This window comes from Ursus americanus, chromosome 26, assembly GCF_024610735.1.
Source record: "Ursus americanus isolate L20-20 chromosome 26, mUrsAme1.1.p, whole genome shotgun sequence".
NCBI lineage: Eukaryota > Metazoa > Chordata > Mammalia > Carnivora > Ursidae > Ursus > Ursus americanus.
The window spans coordinates 33,536,956-33,551,321 of NC_142152.1; the positions used below are offsets into that span (position 1 = coordinate 33,536,956).

Sequence of the window (14,366 nt, forward strand, 5' to 3'; positions counted from 1 at the left end):
GCTCCTCAGAGCCCCCAGCAGCTTTCGAGATTATTCTTGTCGGTTTGCTTGTCTGCGGCCACTGATCTGTCTCCTCCATGAGAATGCGAATCCCAAGAGGCCAGAGGCCAGGTGCGCCTTGAACAGTGCCTGGCACTTCGCACACACTCACGAATGCTTCTGCAAGGAACAAGTGAAGGCCACCGCCCCATTTTACAGGTGAGGAAACCAAGGTTGCCCAAAGCCGGACAGAGGAAGGAAGCCTGGGTCTCCCTGCTACATGCCCCACCTCCCTGCCTCCTGCCAGCCAGTCCCCACCTGAGACTCACTCACAACCTCTCAGTCTCCAGAAGAGCAGGGCTCCCGGTCGGGCTCAGCTCCCCATCCTCCCCAGGACACAAGCCTGGAACCTCAGTGGTGGTGGAGGTGGAGGGGAGTGCTTCTTGGTGTTTTTAACAGTGGTTAAATACAGATAACATACAAGTGACCGTGTTTAGCGCTTTGAAGTGGACAGTTGATTACTCACACTGTCCGGCAACTAGCACCACCGTCCGTCTCCAGAACTTTTTCATCTTCCCAAACAGAAACTGTCCCCATGAAACACTAACTCCCCATCCCCCTCTCCCCCCCAAGTCCATGGCACCCGCCATTCTGCTCTCTGTTTCTGGGAGTGTGACTATTCTTGGGCCCTCGTCTAAGGGAAATCGTTCAGGGTTTGTCCTTTAGTGGCTGGCTTATTTCACTTAGCAAAACGTCCCCGAGATGCATTCCTGTTGTAGCATATCGCAGAATTTCCTTCCTTTTTAAGGCTGAATAATATTCTATTGTATGTGTTTACTAGCTTTTGTTTTTCCACACACGCGTCAGTGAACACTTGAGTTGTTTCTGCCCTACCTACCAGCTCTGGGGAATAATGCTGCTGTGAACATGGGTGTACGTTTATCTGTTTGCGTCCCTGATTTCAGTTCTTTTGGGTAGATACCCAGAAGTGGAATTACTGGATCATATGGTCGTTCTATTTTTAATTTTTTGAGGAACTGCCGTTCTGTTTTTCACAGCAGCTGCACTGTTTTACATTCCCACCAACGGTGCACAAGGGCATTTTCTTGTTTTTTGCTTTTTTGTGTGTTTTGGTTTTGCTTATATGTTTTGAAGGTGAAAGCAAGGGGAAAGGGGCAGAGGAGGCCTGTGACCCCGAAACTCTGCCCATAGCCCAGTGCGTCAAACTGTGGCCCCACTCACCTTCCCCTTGCCAGCCCTCCTATCCCCGAATCCCGTGCCCACACCCGTGGAGCCAACGGTTCGGCTGGCTTCCACTGGAGAAGTGGACAGCAGCACAGGGCCCCTTACGGTTCCCCAGGAGAGCTCACTCAGGGCGAATGAAGCCGTAGCGGAAAACACGTCCTGTCAGGTCTTAGGAATTCGTTGCGAGTCACCAGGCTGAAGCCTATTGTTTACTAGTGGTGAGTGTACAAATGTGTGTGTGGCGCGGCTGTGGGGGGCAGGGAGGCGCTGGGGCAACGGCTTGTCCCTTCCTCTTTCCTAAGCCAACCATAATCGAATTCGGGCAACCAGAGTCAAAACTATTCAAGCCTGCAGGGCAAAGAAGAAACATTTACTATGTTTAGATTAAAGCACCTCCTACGTGTACTTGTAGCAGAAAGAGGATTTGGGTGTGCTGGGGCAATGGTTTCACACTTAGGTGCATCCGAGCCCCCTGGAAGGTCTGCGTGAATTGGGTTACTAAGCCTCACCGTCAGTGTTTCCAAGTCAGGGGGTCTGAGGTGGGGCTTGGGCAGTTGCAACGCGTTGCTAAGACGACGTTGTGCCGCTGGCCCACCGAGCACACTCTTGAGTAGCAAGGCGCTCAGAGGTCTAGAAGCTCTGGGATGTGGCTCCTGACGAGAGGCAGGGTAAGTACCCAGATAACACGAGTTCCCAAGCTGGGGAGCAGAGGCGGCTGGAAGGGAAATTTAAGACCCAGCAGGACCTTGTGGGCAGAACCAGGATACGACCCACGCAAGGTCAATAGCCTGACTCAATCTCTCAGGAAATAGGGATTGGATCTGTCGGGGTACTTACACCTCGTATTTGCAAAATGGTTTACGGTTTGCAGAGCATTTCACATCTGCTCTCCCCCATCTAAACAATGGCCCTGTTACTTCCCCCATTTGAGGGATGAGGCAACTGAGGCCCAGAGAGATGGAGTGGCCTGCCCAAGAGTCCAGTTTCTCTGTGCCTCTCCCACCCTCAGGGAGCCTCTAATTCCACAGGACAGGAGCAGCACCTGCACAAATTACTACCCCCCGGGGCCATGTATGGAGGCGCTGTGAGCACCCCTCACACTCACATTTAATGTTGGTGTGTTCTTTTCACTCCATACGTATCCTCTGGGGGACAGTCTCCCTCTGTGGTTTCAGTCCCATCCGGACTCTGAAAACTCCCAGACCTCCCACCAGACCAGATGGACGGTGGGCATAACCAGCGTCCTGCTGCCTCACCGGCCATGCTCAGTGAGGCCCACCCCACTTCCATCATTTTCTGCACTAATCTGCTCTTGGAAGGGGCATCTCTACCTGCCCAGTTGAATGGCCTTCAGCTTCTTTCCTCATCTTTCATCCAAAGCATCCAGTTAATTACCCAGTGCTACCATTTTCAGTTCCTAAATATTTCCCACTCAGTGTCTTCCTCTTCAGTTCCCTCACCAGTGCCCTAGACTGGCTTGGTCAAGATTTCATCCCCAGAATCAGTGCCATGGCCTCCTATTGGATTCTTGGCTTCATCTCACCACCCTTAAAGCCATCCTCTAAAATACAAATCTAACATAATTATTCCTACTTCAAATTCCTTCAGTAGCTCTCCAATTTTCCATCCATCCATCCATCCATCCATCCATCCATCCATCCATTCACTTACCCATTTGCATACCAGATACTTATTGAGTATCTGTTGTTTGGAAGCCACTGTGCCAGACGCTCTCACTTAGTGTAACTCAAGTTGCTTTTACTCTCATGGGACAGTGAAGAAGACAGGTGAAACCAGCTCCCAAGGAGAGCACAGGACGCTAAGGGAGTTCATAGGAGGTAGCCCAAAACAGCCCGAAAAGCCTTCCTGAGCAGCAAGTTAGGCTAAGCCAGAAGAAGGGGGAAGGGCTGCCCAAGCAGAGGGGAGTTTCTGTCTGTGGAAACAATGTGTGCAACAGGCCGAATATGAGAGAGAATGGGCACTTTTGGGGAACTGAGAGTAGCCTGGCATGACGGGGTCGAGGTATGAGGAAGCACAGCCAGAGAGGAGACAAGAAGAAGCTGTAGCAACTGACACTAATTAGAAGGGAGGGGGACAAATCTGAGTCAGGGGCGAGTCTGAGATGCTCCTCTGTGCTGGGTCCTTATAAGCTCTCCAAAATTATTGCGTAGCTGGATGGAGGGGTAGAGAGGTAAGTGGGTGGGTGGGTAGAGAGGTGAATGGCTGGATAGATGGAGGGGCGGGTGGATGAGTCAATGAATGTACGATGGGGTTAGACGGATAGATGAATGAGTGAATGGGTAGAGAGATAGATGAATGGGTGGGTGGATAGGTAGATGGGTTTGAGGTTGGATGCTGGGACAGTGGGGATGTCATTAACAGAAACAGAAAAGCAAGAAGGAAGATTTACTGTGGTCTCCACTCCAGCAGCCTGGCATCTGCTCAAGCCTCCAGAGGTGGTCAGAGGCTCCAGCTTTTTCACCCAGGTCTAATCCCAGCCAGCCTCCCCTTCTACCGGTTCCTGAGGACACGTGCCCCCAGATGGAACCTACACCTTGCCAGGAGTGTCCTTTCCTACTTGGTCTCCACAGGAAACTTGTTCCTCAAAAATCAAGGGACACCTTGGATGCAAAAGTGATCTGTAAATGGAAAAATGTAGACAGAGTGGCAGAACCAAGCCACGTCCGCAGAGAGCCCTCCACCTGCCAGGAACGTTTCCATACATTCGTTCTCTTTCAACACCACTCTTATCAGTGCTCACTTTACAGACAAAAAAACTGAGGCTCAGAGAGATGAACCGACCTGCTCAAGATGCCACAGTCATGATGTGACAGGCCAGGTTTTGAACTCACATTGGCCCACACTTTTCTTCTGCGTCACGTTCTCTTTCTGTTCGTCACGATCATCACCGAGCAACCACGCTCCACCTCCAGGCTTCACCGAACCCCAGTCCTCCGATGCCACCACGAGGGCCCCCAGGCTTAGTCCTGGGCTAGCCCCCTGCACCTGGCATGGGCTCTTCCAGGTCAACTGTTTCCTCAACACCCCCTGAGAAAAGCCAAGGGGCACCCAGTCTGTGGTCGGGGTGGGGATCAGGCCAAAGAACGAACACGAGGGGCCCCTGCGTCTAACCTCAAACACTTCATTGTCCAGCGAAGCAAGCAAGAGACTGCACACGGAACAACCCAACACCTAAAAGCAAATCTTTACACAAATGCCCATCAGCACGGAGGTCTCCGAGGACTTTAACGACCATGAGAAACAAGCCCTGAAAGGAAGGAAGCGCCTCTTTGACGCAAGCAGAGCATCTCGTGCACATTCCCAGCCAGGAGGCCAAGGTGCCTGCTGCTGGCATTGAGCTGGGGCATAAACAGTGATCTAATCTCCGTCTCTTCCGTGTGCTGCACACAGGCACGCACACAGACGCTTACTCACGGAGCCCCGAGCCCACAGAGCAGGAGTTTCCTACTGGCCCAGCTTCCCCTCCTTTCAGCGGTCAGACCTCCCCATGTTTCAGAGGTGCTCATTTCCCTCTGGGACCGAAGTCGAAATCAGACTGCGGTCTGCCTTAGTCCCATCTGGCTCCCGAATAGCCTTGCTCCAGCACCACCACCGAGGAGACAATGTCATTCCTAAAGCCCTCGCACCTGTTTCGAAGTTCGGTCCCATCGGGGCTCAGGCGGTGGCTCTGAGGCAGGTAGGAGGGCACGGCTATCACCTTTCACAGAACCTGGAGCCCAGAGAGCCCAACCCAGTGGCTCAAGTTCACACAGTAAGTTGGGAGGATCTGAATCCAGAACCCGGCGTCATGGCACGAATTTGCTGCTTTTAAGCTCTTTGGACCACAAGCCACGGCAAGAACACACTTGACATTGTAACCAAGCATGCACAGACATCACACACAAACTTCCCCAAAGCAATACTTACCCTACTACTTGCCACGCACTCTGATCATTTCTATTTGGTTTTCGAAATACAGGTCGTTAGCTACTAAATTGATTTCTTGACCCACTAAAGAGCCACCATCCTCGGTTCCGGAAACTGCTGGACTGATCCCCCGCCCTGCTCTGTCGCCAGACCCCAGGAAGGCGATGACGGTCTCTGCCGCCAGGTGAGGAGCAGGCAGGGAGCGGCAGCAAAGGGGGAAATCTGGGTCTTCTCTGCCTGTCCACCCCGCTGAGCTCTGCCCTCAAACCTCAAACAGCCGGGCTTCCTCCAGCCGCTCTGGAGAGGCCTGGGGGAGGAGACTGGACCCACCTTCCCAGCCGGAGGACGCCCCAGGCAGGCCACCCTGCAGCCGCAGCCTGGACCCGCGCTTCCCCTCCGGAGATTTTCCACAGACCACACCTCCCAGCTCGGTCTAGAAAATCCCAGCTGGAGGCTGCCCATTCCTGAGCTGAGGCAGAATCATGTGAACTCCGATCTGGTATCAGGCTGGGCGGTTGCCGAGGAACACTCCCCAGCCAAGGATGAGAGCGGGGGACTGCTCCCTCCACGCATCCTCCTCCCAACGCTTGCCACACACCCCAGGGCGCAGGGAGAAAGCTCGCCAGGACTGTGCAAGCCTGAGTTAGGGGCAGGGGGCCTGGGGAGTTGGGGGGGCGGGGGGAGCCAAGTGCACTAATTCTACCCATCGAACCAGCTCAAGTGCCTGCAGGAGACCAGGAGAAAAGGTGCAGGAGGCTGAACCCCTGCCCCAGGGGTCCCTGCTTGAGCCATTCAGACAGGCCAGTGCTCCTACAACCAGAATCTACCAAGGACACCTGCAAGAACAATGGGATAACAGTCAAGGAGAGGGGAGGCTGGCCATTTCCACTCCAACCCCAGACTGTCACCCTTGAGCCGCTCCCAAGCAACATCTGGGTCAGTGGGTCACACCTCACCTAAGAAAATACCCGAGGAGCTTATAAAAATGAATGCCAATGCCCATGCCCTACCTCAGATGGATGAAATCATCTTTTCTGGAAGGGAGGTGCGAGCACCAGTGTTTTTTAAAGGTCTCTGAACAACTCCAGCAGGCAGCCCGGTGCAGCCGCAGTCATGGGGTGGAAGCAAGTTCTGTCCTTTTTTGCGGACCAACAGAGCCAGGGCAACAGAGGAAGGTTCTGGGCTGTGCATAAGGCAAGCAGCCATGTTTTAAAGTAGCCTGGCCCTGAGCAGGGAGCCAGCCCAGCGCTCTGGCTTCGTGGGGTTTTCCGGCTCTCAGGAGCATGTGCTAAACTTCCTCAGCGCGGCAGGACTGAGAGAACGCCTGGAGGCGACCCGGCTCAGGCCCCTCGCTTTACAAATGGGGAAACGCAGGCGCCCAGGGGCCGAGGCTCTAGACGGGGGCCTTACAGCTAAATGGGAGAGCCGCGATTCTCCAAACGTACTGCTGACTTCAGGCGCCGGCCGTGTTGGCAGAGCCTCCTCCCTTTGACGTGATCTCCTTGGAAGCTGCTTGTAGGATAGGTTGCCGGAGCCAGAAAGCCAACGCCCACCCTGCATGGGGGTCATTGAGAAAGCGCATTCTCTCTGCCCCATCGGGAGATCTGTGGGACTGTCCAGAGGATGAATCACTGTTATAGTCTTTGGGGGGGACTATATTGGTAGGGGGTGTCAGAAAAAGTCCCCTTCTGTGGGGCCTGGGCCCTCCAAGCAAATGCTTCTATGCCAGCTGCGGCAGAAGGCCGCGTCTGACAGACCGTAGGGCAGGTGTAGACCCAGATGTTTCCCCGAGCCGCAGCAGTGTGGCTGGCACTCCCTCACGTCACAGGAAGGAGCGGGTGCGGAAGGAGTGCACAGACAACTTCGTGGTGAATGCCTGGCGGATACACGGGCCACAGAGAACGCCTCTGGCTCTCTCTGCGGGCTGGCCCAGTCTAAGGACAAACACGTGCAGACTGTCTATACCTGCGGAAACCACTGATGGCACTGCATCCCCTCCCCCACCCCAGGACCCCGGAGGAGCTGCCCCAGGCTATCCAGCCCTCTCTGCCAGCAATAGGCATCATATCTCACCTGCAGTGGGGAGCCTTCCTCTCTCCAGGACCAGAGATCCCCACTTCCTGCCCAGTGGGCCTTTGGGACTGCAGGTGGAGGGGTGAGGCTTACTTTAGTTTTGCTCAAATCAGCTCAGCCCACATCCTCTGAGACACCTACTCAGAAGAGAGAAAGGAGCCCGTGCTATGTTCTACTTTGGTGCCAGGATTTTGTCTTTAACCTAAAACAGGAAAGACTGTGATGACACCAAGCCTTGAGCAGTGGCCTGAGGGGTCCTAGGGACCCCATTGCTTCAATTCCCCCAAACCTCACTCAATAAACCTACGACTAAGTACAAAGTAATGCATTTGTAATAAAAACATGGCCTCAAGAGAAGCCCCTGGCCTGCCTCCCCCATTCATACGTCTGTGTTTAAGCCCAAAGTGACAGTACCTTGGAGCTGCCGCTGAGCAGAGGGGGAGTTTAGTGAACGGCAAGAATGCCTGAGCTCTGTGGGGTACAGTGAGCTCCCAGGGGCTGCCAGGTCCACCTCTGCGCCTCCTTCCACCCTGGAAACACGTAGGCCTAAACTGCGCCAGGCCTGCCACCTGAAATCACAGTCTCCTGCTCTCCGCCCTCGGTGACAGCAATCAGGAAGCGCTGTAGGCCCCCCACGAGAACGGCAGCCCCAGAGGGTCAGACTGAGCCCTGGCATCCCTGTCTGCCCCCAGCATAAACAGCTCCTCCAAGAAACTCGACTCTGAAGGGCTGGTGGACTTTTCTGAGCCAGGCTGGAGCCTGTTACTTTGAGGGCAACAGCACCATAGGCCACAAGGCTCTTGGGCACCCGCTGGCCCCTAGAAGGGCAGGCAATCTGAGCATCATCGTAGGGAGGACCGTGGGGTCTGCCCTGAGCTGGCGGCACCGTGAAAGACCTCCAACCTCCAGCACGTGGCAGCGAGCCCAAGGGCACGGCATGAAGGTTAAGAGCAGAGGCGCTGGGCCAGACCGTGCAGACTCAACCCCCATGCTACCGCTGTCTGGCCGTGGGACCTTGAGAAGCCACATGCCCTGCTCATCAATGGCCTTCTATGGGACCCAAAGGAGAGAAGGTCCAGCAAGTGCCTGGAACCTAGTAGGTCTTTGATGTTAGGATACAGTGATGATGGTGATGGTGATGATAGTGGGAACAGGGGAGAAGGTCCTGCCCCATGGTCTGATTTACCCTAGAAAGAGTGAAGGGCAGGCAGGCCAACTCGGTGAGGAGCTTGTTATGGTGCACAACCTGCTTCCCCTGGCTACTCCCCTGATTCGGGGCTGGTTGGGGTGAAGACCTCGGAGGCTCCCTGAGGGCTCGGACAAGTACGAGAAGTGTCTTATCGTGAGCCATCTGCTCTCTGACTGCAGGGACCTTGGCTGACTTGCGCCTCGAAGACCAGCCCGGCCTTCCCCAGGCCTTACTTTCGCACAGGCTTACGTCACAGGAGCCGACGCAAGGCACAGTATCGCTGCAGGTTCAAAGGTGGCCGGGTGTGAAGTGAAGGTGGCTTCAAGGACCAAGAAAAGAACCTGCAGAGAACCTCCCGGAGGGCCTGGCACCACGGCCCCGGTGGGCTCAGGGAAGGGGGGGGGGCAACTTAGGATCAAGGAGTGCAGGCATCGCCATTGGGGGAGTGTGTGCTTCGTAGCTGGCGGGAGCACCTTTCAGATGCTTTCTGTTTCCGCTTCTGCACCAACCCTGTGTGGCAGGGTTACCCCTGTCTTCTAGGCAGGGCAACGGAGACCCAAGGGTGCCAGCAACTTGCCCAGGGTCCCATTGCTAGGGAAGAGCAGAGCTGTTTGACTCCAAAGACTCTTGACCTCTGTATGAGTTTCTTGTTGCTGGAACAAACTGCCACCCACTTGTGGCCTAAGACAACATAAGCTGCTTGTTTTATAGTCTAGTGGTCAGCAGTCTGACATTAGTTTCACTGGGCAGAAATTACAGTATTGGCAAGCCTGCATTCCTTCTGGAAGTTCTAGGCGGAAATCCCTTCCCTTGTCTTTCCCAGCTTCTAAACGTTCCCAGCATTCCTTGGCTTTCAGCCCCCTTTCAGCTTCCAAGCCAGCAGTGGTGGGTTCAGTCCGTGTCACGCTGTTCACGCTGGCCTCTGCTCCCAACCTCACATCTCCTTCTCTGACTGACCCTGCTGCCCCCTCCTCCACTTTTAAAGACCTTTGTGATCATGCTGGGTCCACCCAGATAATCTGGGACAGTGTCCTTCTTTAAAGGTCGGCTGATCAGCAAGCTTGATTCTACCTGCTGCCTTAATTTCCCTTTGCTACAAAAGGTAACGTATTCATAGGCTCCAGGGACGACGAACTAGACATCATTTGGGGGTCCTTATTCTGCAGACCACGCCACTATATCACCCTTATTAAAAACCCTATCGAACAGTGCTTCACAAATGTTGGCATGAGTCTCCCAGGAATCTCGTTTACGTGCAGAATCTGGTTCCGTAGGTCTGGGGTGTGGCCTGAGCACGTCTAACAAGTTCCCAGGCCTCTGAGCCGGGCCTGCCTTTCTTTCTTTTGTAGCCCCACAGTGCCTAGTACCACACTGCCCGAGGGTCTGGCACTAAAAAATGCTTGATAACTGAAGGGGGGGCAGCTGGGGTGAGGGGCTGGAGGTGGAGGAGGTCAGGAAGGAAACAAGTACCTGGCCATTGTCCCCCACCCCCACTCCGAATCCAGGACAAAGTCTAACAGGGAGCAAGAAGGGAGCGTCATGGAACCAAAGCCATGTGGCCCAAGCAGTAGAGCCCCCTGGGAGGTGTGGGGAGTTATGAAGAGCCTCTGGGTGGGGATGGGCTTGGAGCTGTGTCCCTGGAGTGGAGGGCAGGCAAGATGGGCAGAAGGAGGCTGAAGTGTGAAGGAAGGAATGAGGCCCCATCGGCCCTTGCTCTGAGGCCCAACACATGGCCCACCCACTTCCTGTCCTCTCCTCCCTACTCTTCAAGGCCAAACCCCCTGCTCCGGTCTTCAAGGTGGTGTCTCCCAGGTGAGCTTCCAGAAGCCCGCACCAGTGTTCCCGGGCCCTGCCCTGAATTCACTGAATCAGAATCACTTCGGGATGAGGTCCAAGAGTCTGGCGTTTGAGCAATTCCTTCGGGTTTTTCTGACACACACCAGTTCTAGGGGTCTGAGAACCAGAGCTTCAAGGCCCAGCTCAAATGCCATCTCCTCCACACATCCCTCCTTGGGTTCTTTTTGTCTTTCCTAGGCCAACTTGAGACTTCTGAAAGGTGAGGTCTGGGTGTTTTACTGCCCTGACTGCCAGGGAGCCGGAACCAGGGCTCCTCATACAGAGAGAAGGTGGCCGGCGCGTTCCGAATGACAAATAGGCGATGGACAAGGGGCGCCGGGTGGGTGCTTACGTGCTTGGCGTTACCACTGCGTGCGAGCCGCCGTGCCTCCCAGAGCGCGCCTCGATGGTGAAGGTCAGTATGATTGTCCTGGCTTCACCCCGAAGAGACCAAGGTCACAGAGCTGGCTCAAGGCAACGCGGCGGTTCGAGTCAAGTCTAAATTAATTATATTTCAATAAGTAACAATGTAATGCATGGGCATTTGTATGATTGTGTGCTCACGCCCATCTCCCCTTCTAGACAGGAAGCCCCAGGAGGAAGGAGGAGCTGGGTCTGTTTTGTTCTCTCTCAGGGAGAAGGTGGTTTGGCCCAAAATAAATGCACAACAAAAATGTGTTGAATGTGTGAATGTATACGTGCATCTAAAATCCACTTCTTTCTGCAGCCCACTGTGGCTGCAATTGAAGTTGGGAGATAAAGGCTGGGGCAGACAGTCAGACTCTGGGATGAGGCAACAGGAAGAGGGTTGGTTTTGACTCTGAGGACATGGGTGGGTGGCCATGTGTGAAAATACATTACAATGGAAACTTTGGTCTCTCTTTGGAGAGTCTGTGGTCTCCCTGAGAAGGTCTCAACTGTCTCGGACATCCTTCCTTCTGGAGCCAAAGCGCAAACCACAGATCTGAAGGTTGCCATAGCGACTCCGGGGCCTGCTGCCCTCTCTGGCCTCCTGCCTCCCCACCCACGGTGCTCCAACCCATCAGTTAATAACCTAATAATGTAGGACAACAGTCACTCCAAACACCCAGGCAGCAACTCTCTTGAAAAACAAACAGATTTGTCTAGGGAACTGAGAGCTGCATCGATGCTCATTATACTCAGCCTGGGCCACCTGCTAAAAATCTGCTTTTCCGAACCCAAATTACCCTCTTCCTGGCTTCTCCCTCTTGTTTTATATTTTTTTAAATTTTTTTTAAAGATTTTATTTATTTATTTGAGAGAGAGAGACAGCCAGCGAGAGAGGGAACACAAGCAGGGGAAGTGGGAGAGGAAGAAGCAGGCTCCCAGCAAAGGAGCCTGATGTGGGACTCGATCCCAGAACGCCGGGACCACGCCCTGAACCGAAGGCAGACGCTTAACGACTGCGCTACCCAGGCGCCCTCTTGTTTTAAGGACAAGGGGTTGGTGGAGCTCGTGACTGAAGCCTCAGAGGTTCCAGGGAAATAGGCACTCCAGAAGCCACTATATAGGATGCCTGCTCCGTCAGCCTGGAATCAGGCCCGCGGAAAGGGATCCTGACCAAAATAGGCTCTGTGATAAGGCCCTAGTTGTGGATATCTGGATCTCTGCTGGTCTTCTTTGCAAAGTTGAATTAATTTGTCACCATGGCACCCAGGGGGGAAAAAAAGCAAAAGCACAAGGGAAGATTTTCAAGTTGTAGTAGATTCAAGATAGTTGGAAATTATGTGATGCTTTTCTCATTGAGAGACAGGGTCTAAGTCTCCTCCCCTTGAACCGTGGTGGGCTCTGTTGCTACTAAGGTCGACTCTGAAGAGACTAGAAGCTCCCACTTCCTATCACTTGGGATAGTTGCCCTTAAAACCTGGCTGCCATGCTGGGAAGAGGCCCAAGCAGCCTCTTGGCGTGGCCCATACTGACAGGAACCCAGACCCTAAGCAACGGTCCCAGCTGAACGCCAGGATCAACTGGCTTGTCACACAAGTGTGTGATCTTGGAAGAAGATTCTCTTGCCCCAGCTGGGCTGTATCAGCAGATGCTGCAAGGATCAGAGATACGACATCCCCACGAAACCCTGCCCCAAATCGCAGATTCCTACGCAAAATAGAGGAATGAGGTTATTTTAAGCAGCTGTCTTTAAAGTGGTTTGTTATACAGCAGTAGATAACTGGAACACAAGTATTATTTTTCTCCAAAATCAGGTGAGGGCTTATCATGTGCTGGGTTCATTGATATGGTTATTTTAATTTTTATAACAACTTTGTGAGGTGGATATAATAATCATTTTTCCCATGAGCTACTGAGGCTCAGAGAGGGGAGGTATCTTGTTTGAGACCAGGCAGCTGGGAAGGATAAAACCAGTTTTGGGTGAGTCTTCTCTCCCTACAGCGTGCACTGTATCCAGAAGGGTGCAGCGTCATGGTAATAACAATATTCATAGCTAATGTTTAGGGGGCACTGCAAAGCTTTCAAGGCAAGATCTTTACCTGCACAATCTCACAACCACCCCACGAAGCAGGCTCTACTATCATGCCCATTTCAGAGAAAGTAACACTGAGGCTTAAAAAACGGAGTAGCTGATCTGCCTAAGGTAAAGGTCTAATAAGAGGAAGAGGTGAGACGTGGACTGGAGTCACCTAGTTCTGGAACGGGGCTCTAGTCTATAGCACCCACACTGCTCCAGCCCCATGTCCTCTGTTAAGCTCAGGAATTTTCCCGCCTTCTTTTCTTTGGCAGCTTACCTGTGCCGGAAGTCAGGGGGAGCAAACAATCACATCATCTCAGATTTGGATCATTCTCACATCTCTTTTGTCCTCACGCCCCTCTATGTGGTGGCCATGGCTAATAGTTATTTCTGTTTCACGGAGGCCCAGCCCCAGAAAGTGACCTGCCCAAAGTCACACGGCCTCAGGCTCCAAATCAGTGCTCCCTCCTCTGTTCCTCCCCCTAAATCCCAAAGTGTCTTCCTGAGCCATTTGGCCACCATATCACTGTTCTCCAGCTTGAGGATGATGTGGGCCCGCGAACTGCCAGGCAGGACACCTTGCCAACCCTCCGGCCAATCGTGCAGTTTCGCGGTTTCGGGGGAAGGAAAGGAAAACCTGGCGAATCTTTGTGTCACTGTGCTGCCTGACGAGCTCTGGGAAACGAAGGGTCAGCTGTCTTTGTGTGTGTGTGTGTGTGTGTGTGTGTGTGTAATTACCAGGTGGCCACAGAGCCAGCCAAGGGGGTGGCTGCCAAACCAGGCAGCAACCGCGGGCAGAGACATTCTACCCCCGAGGGGGACCGGGACGCGCCGGCGGCGCGCTCGGGGGCAGACACCAGGCTGGCCTGGCCGCAGCCGCGTCTGCCGGCTTCCTCTAGGCGCCCGCGGTGCTCGTCCAGGGCGCGCCCGCACTTGGCCGCCTCCGCCCGGGCCCCCACGTGTGCGCGCGCACACACGCGGCCGCTCCCGCACTGGCCCGCCCCGCCTCGCGCACCCACGCGCGCACCCGGCCGCTCCCGCCCTTGGCCGCTGCGCGCGCACACACGCACCTGGCCGCTCCCGCCCCGCCCCGTCCCGCGCACCCGGGCCGCTCCCGCACTTGGCCGCTGCGCCCGGCGCACGCACACGTGGCCCCCACGGGCCTGCGGCCTCAGCGTGCGCGCTAGCGGGGCCGTGCGGGGGAAGACGCAGATCTGGCTGCCTGTGTCCACGACCCGGGCAGCTGTTCGCAAGCGGTTTCCTGGGGCGCCAGGGACCCCACGACCGACCGTGGCGAGAGGAAGAGGCCTGGCTCCGGGGGACACATACCTCCGCGGTGAAGGTCCAGGGTGCCGGGCGCAGTTACCCCTCACGTTGTCCGCGCGCCCTGCTAGGGCCAGCGCGCAGCAAGCAGGGTGGGCACGGCCTCCTCTGGTTGCTGGCAGAGGTGGTCTGGGAGCAACGGCGGGTCCATTTCCTGGCCAGGCCCTCCTCCTCGTGGTGGCCCGATTTCCCCCATCCTCGCCCCTCTTCCCCCTCCCCCCACCCCGTCGGGCACACCCAGCCCTGCCGGTCCTTGCCCTGCCCTTCACTGACCGCAGGCCACAGGCTAGGCGCCCGCCAGGAAGAACC

At 54.9% G+C, this 14,366-nt stretch overlaps 1 protein-coding gene across 4 annotated transcripts in view; it reads right to left on the reverse strand.

Annotated features, from left to right (window-relative positions):
- GPR68 (G protein-coupled receptor 68) overlaps window positions 1-14,366 on the reverse strand; it is a 29,246-nt gene that overhangs the window by 5,725 nt on the left and 9,155 nt on the right. The window contains exons 1-2 of one of the 4 annotated variants that reach the window (XM_087856188.1): window positions 14,064-14,261; window positions 10,602-10,747 (exon numbers count right to left, since the gene is read on the reverse strand). The exons of 1 other annotated variant lie outside the window; for it this stretch is intronic. The gene's annotated coding sequence lies outside the window, so the exon portion shown is untranslated. Of the gene's footprint in view, window positions 1-5,151; window positions 5,800-10,601; window positions 10,748-14,063; window positions 14,262-14,366 lie in introns of those variants that run through there. 2 more of the 4 variants (XM_045807627.2, XM_045807625.2) reach the window with 2 other exon arrangements.